We start from the raw sequence: 13,215 nt of genomic DNA on the forward strand, positions 1-13,215 counted from the left end.
ATCCTCGAGTTTACTCTTAACAGCCACTCAGGAGTAATCAATTGCAATATTCTGCATCGTCCCATTTGTTACACATTCAGTATTACAATCTCAGCAAGGACAAACTCAATTTAGAAAACCACCAAAAAAAACTTTACCTACAAATCCCAATGGCCTAGGTTTTCAATTAATATAAACATTACATTAGTTATGTGGAGATAATATTTACTTTTTGACTACTTTAACTTTGTCACTTGAAGCATCCTCAGGGAATTGTAATATTTGAGTTAAGCTGGCCCGTCCTCTTGTGCCAGCTTCATCTCATTTGAGCTGGACCAGTTCCATTAACTGGAGGACATCGGCTGCAGTATCTGCATTCGAATGTTTGACTTGGAATTCAGTTTCAGAATTTGGCTTCAGCAGAACTGAAGCCAGGATTTGGGAGTTTCCCAGTAGGTTTGGTTCTCCAAAGTTCAGATCAACAGAGACGCAAAACAAAATGAGCTTACTTAAAGCCAAAAATATTGGATGTCCAGCCCCAAGCGTTGGTTCATAATGTGAACCACAGAATTTTAACGTATATATTGTTGCTTTCAATTTTTGTGCATATCAAATTGAAAGCTCTCAAGGCCATTCTTCCCACTTTTACCACCATCTGTCACATTTAGAACTCCAGGGGTATGTTTAGCACGGACCAGATGCAAGGTAAGATTTCCCCACTATATCATCAAAAGATCAATCTCAGAAATGCATCTCATTTCCCAAATCAACCAAGTTTGTGTACTCTTGCAATGATTCTGCAAACTTAGCACCTATTGTATTTAATTAAGCTCAATTTTACATCCATTAGTTGATGGCATCCAAACTAATTCATGTAGAATCTTTACAGCTGGCAGAAAGAGGAAGCTTTCATCTCGTTAGACTGAGTTGAATTGAAATCCTTGTCCCATAGATGGAAGGACAGCGACTGTTGTAGAATTATACAAATATCTGATGAACTTCTCTCTTCAGCCCATTTACTATGTAGAAGCAGTATTTTCTCATGGTATTTTGCTTCCAAACTTAATTATGTACATAGGGTTTGACTTGAAAACCAAAATAATAGGAGTGTATTTCTATCAGTTAGCTTATGTGTTTTTGAGGACATATTTGTTAGCTATGGGTCAGTTGGTAGTACTGTTACCTCTAAATCATGCAGGTAGCAACTTTACAAAGTGGGTTCAAAATCCACTCCAGGAACTTGACCATCGCAATCTAGATTAACACTTCAGTGAAGTACTGAGGAACTGCTGCATTGTTGGAGGTGCTGTATTTTGGCTGAAATATTAAACTGAGGCCCTTTCTGTTCTCTCAGGTGCATGTAAACTCCCTTGGCATTATTTTGAAGAAAAAATAGGGGATTTACCCCTAGTGTCCTGGCCAATATTTATTTCCCAATGAACGTCTGAAACAGATTATCTGGTCATTATCACATTGATGTTAGTGGATGCTTGTTGCATGCAAATTGGCCGCTGTGCTTCCTACATCACATCAGTGACTTCACTTTAAAAAATACTTATGTAAAATGCTTCAGGACGTTCTGAGGTCATGAAAGTTGCTGTATAAATGCAGGTCTTTCTTTAAATCTTGTGGTGTCAACTTTACAATGGGTTTGGTTTAAGGTTTGGATAGAATCTTTAGAGTGAAGCCAGTACCATAAATAAAGCATTTTGAATTTGGATTGGCTTCAAATTAACTTAATTACCCCTAGGCACTTATGCTTGATTTTTAAAATCTGAATCATTAATCAACAACCTCAATGCAGCCAAGATTATATTGACATCACTAAGATGGCCTACGGCTAGATTCTGAAAGGCATCTGCAATAATTTTGTTTTGCTGTAATTACTCATCCCAGTTCTTAACAATGATCATCTTATTTGGCAACTCTATTCTGCAAAGTATCTTTAATGTCAAGGAACAAATATTCATTTTATTCCAGGAGATAGGTTGCGCAATCATTATTAATGAATACATTTGAAAGCAGAGAAGAGAAAGGAATGTCTGATAGTTACAGTGTTAGACTGTTGGAAATGAGCTAGGTGGCACAAGTTCCTAACCCCAGGCTTGACTGACATCAATACTATGGCATTCCTGATCCCAGTGAAGGGAAATAAGAACTAATAGGGCCTACCATTCCTACACTGCTCAAGGATGCTCTTGGTGGATGGCACAGGACCAGCACTGGTAGTGTCCATAAACATGTGTACAATGTAGACCAACCCACCCAAGGAGGATATCATAAATGTAGAGACTTAATTCAGGTCAAGGGGAAAGGGTGAAAAATGAAAGAGAAAACAATGGATTATTGCAGAAATGTTCCAGGAATACTTTGTAATGCATATCATGAAAACCTTTTTATAAATCACAAAAAGTATACCACAGAATTCTCTTGAGGCTTTTCAGCATCTCATCCTGAATTAATTCCAGATTATACTTGGGAGGCATTTCAGATCAGGATCAGAAATGTTACATTCAGATTGTTTTCAAACAAAGCATAAGGACATCGGAGAAAGAACAGAGAAAGACCATCTGGTCCATTCAGGCTGTCTGGATGGTGCAATCTGCACAACCCACCAAAACCTACACCTCTCAGCCACACAAAAAAAGAGAAAAAAAAGACTAATTTAGGGAACAACCAGAAAATTATTCTCTGACCCCTAAAGGTGTTCAAGCAAGTTTCAGGAGACCACTGTAATTGATGACAGTAAGCCAGTGAAGACACCTATAATCCAAAATGTGTGTCACTCCAGGTCTCAAGAACAAAGAACAGAACAGCACAGGAACAGGCCATTCAGCCCTCCAAGCCTGCACCAATCTTGATGCCTGCCTAAACTAAAAGCTTCATCACTTCTGGGGTCCGTATTGCTCTATTCCCATCCTATTCATGTATTTGTCAAGATGCCTCTTAAACGTCTCTATGGTACCTGCTTCCACCACCTCCCCTGGCAACAAGTTCCAGGCACTCACCACCCTCTGTGTAAAGAACTTGCCTTGCACATCCCCTCTAAACTTTGCCCCTCTCACCTTAAACCTATGTCCCCTAGTAACTGACTCTTCCACCCTGGGAAAAAGCTTCTGACTATCCACTCTGTCCATGCCGCTTATAACTTTGTAAACCTCTATCATGTCGCCCCTCCACCTCTGTCGTTCCAGTGAAAACAATCCGAGTTTATCCAACCTCTCCTCATAGCTAATGCCTTCCAGACCAGGCAACATCCTGGTAAACCTCTTCTGTACCCTCTCCAAAGCCTCCACGTCCTTCTGGTAGTGTGGCGACCAGAATTGCACACAATATTCTAAGTGTGGCCTAACTAAAGTTCTGTACAGCTGCAGCATGACTTGCCTATTTTTCTCTTTGTCTCTTTGAAGAACTCTAGTGAATCCACAATCATTGCATGTATTGACAACCTATTCCACAGATCAAAAATTCTCTGTGAAAGGAACAGCTTCCTGGCCTCTAACCGATCTCCGCTTTTCTAACTTCTCGATGTCCCAGATCGCAATCATATCCACCTTAAAATCCATGTTAAAAAGCTCCAGTTCCCTAAGCTCATTCTGATAACTAAGGGCTGTTGGTCTAGATATCTATTGGATTTCCCTTGACCTTTTCTAGGGCCTTGATAGCCACAATCATATGAGGGCACCAAAAATGGGCACAGATGCAACTGTACAAGGTAAAATTGTACTTCTAAATTTCAATGTAGTTGGCCCAATTATACATCTTAACACCCTGTTTGTTTTTCCAATAGCACTATGACACCTCAGCCCCGACCTGGTTAATCAATCCTTACCGCCCCCTTTACTACCATCCGAGCTAAAATCAGGGCTAATATGTAATATGGATTAATGGTGGAGAAAACATATATTTCCTGCCCTTCCTTCTTAGCTTTTCATTAACTTTACTGTTAAACAATGCTTGACATTTCATACCTTGTGGCTGATTGTCCCTTCGTCTCTACAGTTTCTCAATCCATGCCTGACTGCTGGAATTTAAAAATCCTCTTCTAGCTGCACCATACAAATGTGTTGGCCATTGGTCAGATGTCCTATGTACACTAGATGTGGTCCTTTAGAATTACCAAAGATCTCCAAGTATTTTATTCAGGAACAACACAAGGTAGCGCTTGAACTGCATTTAGTGTATGTGCAGAATTAAAGCAATACTCATGCTACTAACACCTCCTCCCCTGGGCTACACTTCTTAAAGGATTTGGGTACCTTTCCTGTTCAGCCATGCGGTCCATTAGCAGTCTGAAGGCAGTATCCAGGTACAGTTAATGATTCTTCAAAGTCATGTCCTTTACCTATTCCATCAATCAAAATGAAGTAGCTACGATTGGCTGACAGTGACTTTAGCATCAGGCTAAGTGGGTGTAGTTGCAGGAAGTATGCAATATGTGGTCAGCTAAATCACCTGCAAATGCTGTCCAGCAGCGCCTATAATTAAATAATGAGAGCTTTATGTGTCTCAGGAAGAGCAGCCAGACCTCAGAATGTAGCCTATATTAGGTTAGTGCGGTTTTGAGTTTGGTCACTGTGGTGAGGAACTGCATCAGGTAGTGTAAAGCAGGTGGCATCATGACAGCTGTGGCTCAGTTGGCAATGCTCTTCTTGTCTCTGAGTTAGAATGTTGCGAGTTTAAATCCCAGTCCAGAAGCTTGAGTATGTAATCCGAGCGAACTGCTGTCCTTTAGCTGAGATAGTAAACTGAGACTGTGGCCAGAATTTTACGTTGGGCGGAATGCCCCGCCCAGCAGCTAAAAAGTCTGGGACAAGCCCACTGGGCCTGGGGAGCCATGCTGGGATTTTTCACTCCCCAGGCCCTTAATTGGTCTTCATATGTGTCAAAGAGTCATACAGCATAGAAACAGGCCCTTCGGCCCACCGTGTCCATGCCGACCATAATGCCTATCTATACTAATCCCACCTGCCTGCATTAATTCCATATCCCTCTATGCCTTGCTCATTCAAGTACCTGTCCATATGCCTCTTAAATGTTGCTACTGTTCCTGCCTCCACCACCTCCTCTGGCAGCTCATTCCAGATACCCACTATTCTTTGTGTGAACATTTTACCCCTTTGATCCCCTTTAAACCTCCTCCCTCTCACCTTAAATCTATGCCCTCTAGTTTTAGTCACCCCTACCATGGGAAACAGACTCTGGCTATCTACCCTATCTATGCCTCTCATAATTTTATATACCTCTATCATGTCCCCTCTCAGCCTCCTTCGCTTCAGGGAAAACAGACCCAGCCTATCTAATTTCTCTTTATAACTCAAACCAGGCAACATCCTTGTGAATCTTTTCTGCACCCTTTCTAGCTTAATCACATCTTTCCTTTCACATCCTCCTTGAGGCCGGAAGTCCTGCCTAATGGAGTGGGTCGGCAGCTGTTAGTCCTAGCAGCCACCAGAAGCGGTGGCCACTGCTGGGACTATACCCAGCCCACAAGAAGGCCACCAGGTTTAACCTGGCAGTGTTCTTGGGGCCTTTGCCATCCGCCCACCGCAGGTAAAATACCCGTGGCAGCTGGAGGAGGCCCTTAAGTGGCAATTAATTGGCCACTTAAGGGCCTTGATTGGCCTGGGACAGGCCATTTCCCTCCGCCACTGCCCCGCATAAAATTGCAGTGTTGGCGGGAAAGCATTAGCAACGGCCCCGCCTCACACTCAGTTTTATGTCCACCCTCCCCACCACCAACCCGCTCATTGGGGGGCTTTAAAATTCTGGCCAGTGTCTACCTCTCAGGTGGATGTCAGAGATCCTATGGCACTCTTCAAAGAAGAGAAGGGGAGTTCTCCCCAGTGTCTTGGCCAATAATGGTGGTGGAAGTGGAGATGAAGAATGATTTCAAATGGAAATTGGATGGGCACTTGAAGGAAATAAACTTGTAGGACTAGAGGGATAATACAGGGGATTGGGACTGATTCGATTGCTCTACACGATGGGCTGAATGGCTTTGATTATGATTATGACTGCGATTATGACTCTATGACAATATTTATACCTCAATAAACACTATGTAAATAAACTGGTCATTATCAAATTTCAGTTTGTGGGACCTTGCCATGCGCAAATTGGCTGCTATGGTTCCAATATTAGGGCGGCACAGTGGCGCAGTGGTTAGCACTGCAGCCTCACAGCTCCAGCGACCCGGGTTCAATTCTGGGTACTGCCTGTGTTGAGTTTGCAAGTTCTCCCTGTGTCTGCGTGGGTTTCCTCCGGGTGCTCCGGTTTCCTCCCACAGCCAAAAGACTTGCAGGTTGATCGGTAAATTGGCCATTATAAATTGCCCCTAGTATAGGTAGGTGGTAGGGGAATATAGGGACAGGTGAGGATGTGGTAGGAATATGGGATTAGTGTAGGATTAGTATAAATGGGTGGTTAATGGTCGGCACAGACTCGGTGGGCCGAAGGGCCTGTTTCAGTGCTGTATCTCTAAATTTAAAAAATCTAAATTACACCAGCGATTACACTTCAAAGGTACTTCATTAGCTATAAAGTGTTTTGGCACATCCTGAGATGCTATATAAATGCAAGTTATTTCTTTTTATGCTCCCCACCCAGTTTAGAGTTACATTGACTTTAATAGAGCTGAATATCAAGCCGGCCTTCTAACAGGCGGCCCTTGCACTTCTTCTTTCTCCTTTGGCCTCCTTGTCTCGAGAGACAATGGGTAAGCGCCTGGAGGTGGTCAGTGGTTTGTGAAGCAGCGCCTGGAGTGGCTATAAAGGCCAATACTCGAGTGACAGACTCTTCCACAGGTGCTGCAGATAAAATTGGTTGTCGGGGCTGTTACACAGTTGGCTCTCTCCTTGCGCTTCTGTCTTTTTTCTTGCCAACTGCTAAGTCTCTTCGACTCGCCACACTTTAGCCCCGCCTACTGCATGTTTAACACGCTCACCCATGTCCAATTTCTCCCCCAATCCGTCTTTATTCAGAAGTCAACTTTTCATAGGCCATCATTTCATTTCATTATAATAATGACCACATTGTTTTATACAGAGCCTTTAATGCAGAGAAACACACCAAGGTGCCTCACAGAAGCATAATCAGACATAACGTTGATACAGTTCAAAAGAAGGAAATATTAGGACAGGTGATTAAAAACTTGATCAAAGAGGTGGTTTTTATGAGAAGAACAGCGAGGTAATGGAGGGGAGAGATTTAAGGAGGCAATTCCAGAGTTTAGGGATTAAACAGCCGAAAGTACATCCCCCAATGATGGGGCATCAGAAGTGGGGGATGCAAATGAGGCCAGAGTTGGAGGAATGCAGAGCTCTCAAAGAGTTGTAGGGTTGGAATGTTACAGAGATAGGGAGGGGTGAAGCCAACAAAAGATTTGACCATGAGGATGAGAATTCTAAATTGGAGGCATTGGGGGACTGGGAGCCAATGTAGGTCAGCGAGAACAGGGGTGATATGTGAATTGAATGGTGTAGGCTAGGGTACAGGCAAAAGAATTTTGGAACAGCTGAAGTTTACAGAGGGTGGAAGATGGGAGGCCAGCTAGGAGATCATTGGAATAGTCGAGTCTGGAACAAAGGTATGGATAACGATTTCACTAGCTGAGGCAGGGGCAGAGATGGGCAAGTTACGGAGGCAGTAGCAGCCATCCTTTTTGATGACTAAGAGCTGTCGTCGGATGCTCAGATTATGGTTAAATAGGACCTCAAGGCCACCAACAGTTGGTCTCAACCTGAGACAGAGGGGGTTAGAATTGATGAGAGGAGTACTGAGTTTGTGGCAAAGACTGAAGACCATCAGCTATCTGAGATTAACCACCCATTGTTTCTCAGCCCATTCCGCCATACCAACTGCAGGTGAAAGAAGCCACTCAGTCCATTTTGTTGGGCGGGATGCCCCGCCCAGCTGCTGAAATATCAGTCTATGTTCCTGCATAAAAGTCCCACAGGCTCTGACTGCACCATACCTCATAGACACTCAGTCAATTTTACTGCACCTTGCTGCATTGTCCATTTTAGGTCAGCCTATGTCGGGACAACTTCATGTAGACCCTCAGTCCAGTTCAATCAATCTTCTTTTGTTTTATGCATGATTGGCCAAATAAAACAAGATGAAACTTTACCTATTGTCAAGCACTGGGTGTCCAATCAAAATTAACCTTTTTAAGTCCAGCAGCAACTTGAACAAAGCATGTTGGTATTCACGATAACAAAGTACGAAACGTCAAATGGATTTACAGTTTTTCAAAAACATTTTAAATACCAGCAGTCTTGTTATCTGATTTGAACCATGTGATTTTTTTTTCCAATGCAGTTATATTTATATCTGGTCTTTCCTTAAAAATTGAAGCCTATACTTGAGCTGTAATCTGGCATCACCATCAGTTCACTTTGTATTCAATTTGTTTTTATCTCTCATGCCTCCAATACCAATAGGAGAAAAAAGATTAGACACAAAGGACACAAAAAGCAGAAATGTTTTAAATTAAAAAGCAAAACATAAAACCCTGTCTGTATATAAATTGGACTCCTACTTGCCTGTTTTAGCTTTGGAAGGTGAAATCTGCAGTTAAATTCAAGCAAAATCCCATTTTTCTCCTCTCATTCTGTTGAGTTACTTATACATTGTTTGAATCTCAGAAAAAATATTTTGAGTACTACTTTTTCTATGTTTCCATGTCTATTTTCTACTTGATGGAAATTTTAAGAAAATGATAGCTGTTGAGGAATAAGTGAAAGCAGTTCTCAAGGCTGAGATTCATAAAATCCAGAGTTTAACTCGATGTTAACACAATGCAATTGGACAAATCACTCCATCGAATGTCAGGTGAGACTTGCCAAGTCAAACAGTTGATGGCACTCAATCCCATCTGTTAAGAAAAGGCTATTTGTCGCAGTGCTGGTATATTTCTATATATAGAACTTAGCACCTTTCAGAGAATATTTAAACCTAAATATAGGTTTATTCACTAAGGTATAGGCTTGAGTGCAAATGTTTTACACTTCTGTGAAGCACCTTGGGAAGTTTCACTACATTAAAAGCAATATATAAATGCAAATCGTTGTGTGTGGCAGACCAAACTCCGTTTTACATCTTTCTGAATAAAAGGATAGAGTTCATTTTTTTGCGAGTGGAGGGGGTTCCAGTTTTCTTCCATTTTGTCTTCTTATCATGAAGTGGTGGCTGATGGAGGAGGTACAAGCTCCCCAGTAAATAGGTGGCCATGCATTGATCCATGGAAGTCATCACAACCAAACCTCAACCAGTTTTCACAGTATGCACTTTTCAATAGGAAGGTTACCAGATAGAGATCAGGAGCAGGGAATCTGGTTGATACTTTTCCTCCTCCTGCCAACAGTAAATCAACAATAAAAGAGCACTGTTTTGCTGTAAATCCATATTTGTTGTTACTTCTTTCTTCTTTTACATCTCACATTTCAATATTAAAAACTATTTCTAACCAAGAGGCTGGGTATGACTCTACCAAGGCCAGATTTCAGATAGATACTAGGAGGTGTCTCAACGGAAGGCCTCGAGTAAGTTGCTTTCTTGATCAACTCTCCTTCCCTATTAGGAAATACCTGGCCCCAATGCTCAATTCCGTTTCACCTGTAGTAGCACAAATGAGAACAGGTAGTGGAATCACTGGTATGAATTCTTATTCTACTACACCATGGCAATAAGAACATAAGAATGTAAGAAACAGAATCAGGAGTAGGCCATTTGGGCTTTCGAGCCTGCTCCGCCATTCAATAAGATCATGGCTGATCTTGGATTCCGATTCCACTTTCCTGCCTGATCCCATATCCTTTGATTCCCCTAGCATCCAAAAATCTACTGATCTCAACCTTGAGCATAGTCAATGGCTGAGTATCCACAGCCCACTGGGGTGGAGAGTTCCAAAGATTCACAACCCTCTGAGAGATGAAATGCCTCCACATCTCAGTCTTAGATGATCGACGACTTCTGCTGAGACTATACTCACTAGTTTTAGACTCTCCAGCTGGGGAAACAACCTCTCAGCATCTATCCTGTCAAGCCCCCTCAGAATCTAGGAATAGACATAAATTGAAACCACCAACATACACCTACTATATTTCAGGAACCCAGAGCGATAAAAGATAGAAGGATGAGAACTATCATAACTTACTTTGGAGTGACTAGAGGTTTTATCCAAAATATGCAAACCAAATTTTAAAAATCTGTAGTTAAGCATTTAAAATCCCTATTTTGGTGTAGTGCGCACAGGTTAGGGTTGCCAACCCTCCAGGATTCCCCTGGAGTCTCCAGGACTTTAACATTGGTCTCTTGAACACTGCTACAAACAACCCATGAGAAAAAGCATTGGGGCCTTAAAAAATTGAATTTTTTTTACAATTTCTTTGAATACTTCTGTTTATTAGATATAAAAAATATTGGAAATAGGGGAGAAGGCTGCTTTGCTGGAAAGGGCAGATGGAGGCGGGAAGTCATGTGATGAAACCTCCAGGAATATGTCCAACCAAGGTTGGCAACCCTAGCAAAGGTATGTGTGACATCAGCAGTTTCACCGCTAATACTCCCTGTTTTGTGCGTCCACAGGGAGCTTTGACGATCATTACCTGGGACTGGCTTCCCAGGCACATCCCAATCAGCAGCAAGTACAGGTAACCTATGGATTTTCATACATGTTCTCTCATGTATCATTGCTCTTCAAAATTCTTCAATGATGAATTAGAAGGTGTGACCAACTCTGGGTCTCGGTATGCCAGTGCAAGTTTGGTCTTCTTACTTTGCCCGTGGCAGAACAGATTCTGGCATATCAAAAGCCCAAACAGAAGCCCACACCCTGGAGTTTAAGATTGCACAACATGCTGGTTTTCATGTAAGTCGTGAAGCTCTCTTTTTTGAGTGAGTGGCCAGCGCCAATCTCCCACTGCCATCAACATGGCATTTTTTTTCTTTTGGTGTAAGAAACAGGGCCACAGATTTGATGTGTGTCAAAACAACAGCGCACCGTGGTCCACACCCACCAATTCCCCATCTGGCAAGTTCTCAATTTCAGCCATGCCCTCAAGCGGCCAAGGCATTAATCAGACAGTAGACAGTTCCTATTGAGAGAACAGATTGCGTGTAGCACACGGAACCGAAGAAAGGGGAAAAGAGAAAAATATAAAATGATTTACTTAAGGAAAGTACTGACTATTATACAGGCCATTAACAACTTCAAAGGCTGTTGCACGTGACTAAATCAACAACCAGTCTAGCTACAATTCTAGCAGAGAACAAAGAATGATTAAGAATAGGTTATGAGGCTGCAAAGTTCTCTAGTGGTTCAGATGGTATTTTAACACACCAAGGCAAAGTTTCAGCTTTTTGTACAACCATTTAAACCTCTTGAGTGGATTACAGTCTTAAAAGTACATTTCTATAGCTGTTTTGTTCCTATCATCTATCACAACTGTCAATATTTTGTTACCTATCAGTCGTCACTTCTATCTGGCTGCTAAGTTTCACCATCTAGCTCCATGTCACCTCACAAGAACAAAAAAAAGTATAATATTACCAGGCAATAGTTATAATAGGTCTGCTTATAGGAAAATAAGTTTCTTACAGTGAAATTGTACTGTCCTTTCAAGTACATTGCAGATATATCGTATATACACAGACATACACACACACACACACACACAAACACCCACATATATGAAAAAAGAAATAAAAGGACATGCTATAAGGTGAGATGAAGTAGGGTTGGAGGAGGCTCATGTGGAGCGTAAACTCCAGCATAGACCAGTTGGGCCGAATGGCCGATTACTGTGCTGTAAATTCTATGACATTGTAAGTAATTTTTAGATAAACTGTGTTTGACACAGCTGGAGCCTTCTAGTCTATAATTCCATATTAAGAAACTTTGGCTGAGAAATTAATCTTGGTGTTATTTATAAATGCATTATGTTTGTATATTTCTTTTCCTGTAATTTTGGCTGAGCTCTCAACACATTTAACATAAATAGGTGAAAACCTGAATTAATACAATGGACAAAAAAGTATTGAGTGCTCGTCTGCAAATATCAGTAGTATTTAGGCTTGTGTTTAACTGAGCTACAATATTCCTGTATGTCTCATAGCATAAAACATTGCATGAATACTTCAGGTATGTTGTCATACTGATGTGCTGACTGGGACTGGGGTTGGCATCAATTAGTGATATCAACAACTAGCATTTATATAGCAGCTTAGCATAGTCATCCCAAAGCACTTCACAGAAATGTGAAAAAATTAATGTTGAACCAAAGGAGGAGACTGGTCAAAGAGATGGGTTTTAAGGTGCATCTTAAAGGAGGTGTGGGGAGGTGAAGAAGAGATTAAGGAGGGCTTTCCAGAGTTTGGGGCCTAGATGGCTGAAGGTACAGCCACCAGTGATGGGCAAAGGAAAAGGGGAGATGCACAGTTTTAGCAATGTTGGTAGAGGGATAAATGTTGGCCAGGACATCAAGGAAAACTACACTACTCTTTGTTGAATGATGGATTAGACTCAAAGGAACTGTAGTTCCAGAGAACTGCAAGGCTAAATGAGGTTATAGAGATTGTGAGGCCATAAAGGGACTTAAACATGAGGATGCAAATTTTAAATTGTAGGTTTTAGGTACTGGGAGCCAATGTAGGTCAGCAAGAACAAGGATGATGTGCAAGCGGGACTTGGTGTGGGGGAAGCTATAATTAGATCAGTAGCTGTATGCTTAACATGGAACGGGATGCCCAAACCAATGTCCAAACATCCACATGTCCATCCCAGCATTTCTCTTAAAGGCACAATGAAGCATATATGATAATCATTGTTCCAATCAAGAAACACTAAAAAATAATCTTCAGGTGATGAAGTGAAGAGATCATCCTTTCTGTTCAGATCTTTCAGGAAACCAGGCCCCAGTTCCTAATAAAGCACCAGGCATAATCTCAGTTCTGATGCTGATAGAAATCTGTCTTTATTGTTGATATAAATGTTCTTTTAGTCCCATTTGCAGAATCTTCAGAAAGATCCTTAAATATAGGTCCCATGACTGAGTGTACCTAAGGAGATGTCTCAAAAGTTCTTTTACCTACCTCATACAAGCATTCTTTAAAATAGCTTTGATCAATAACAAGCCCTTCCCTCGATGAGTACTGTGTATTCAAAATCAATGAAATATTTCTTCAAATCCATTATTAATTGTGACTCCTACACTCTTATTCTCTTGCAAGTTC

The 13,215-nt window shown here is 41.5% G+C and overlaps 1 protein-coding gene across 6 annotated transcripts in view; it reads left to right on the forward strand.

Moving 5' to 3' along the window:
• Positions 1-13,215, forward strand: part of mafa (MAF bZIP transcription factor a) — a 366,266-nt gene that overhangs the window by 82,351 nt on the left and 270,700 nt on the right. For 3 of the 6 annotated variants that reach the window (XR_010976646.1, XR_010976644.1, XR_010976645.1), the window contains exon 2: positions 10,570-10,634. The exons of the other annotated variants lie outside the window; for them this stretch is intronic. The gene's annotated coding sequence lies outside the window, so the exon portion shown is untranslated. The remainder of the gene's footprint in view (positions 1-10,569; positions 10,635-13,215) is intronic. 6 annotated transcript variants of the gene reach the window in all.

This window comes from Heterodontus francisci, chromosome 17 (genome assembly GCF_036365525.1).
Source record: "Heterodontus francisci isolate sHetFra1 chromosome 17, sHetFra1.hap1, whole genome shotgun sequence".
Lineage (NCBI taxonomy): Eukaryota > Metazoa > Chordata > Chondrichthyes > Heterodontiformes > Heterodontidae > Heterodontus > Heterodontus francisci.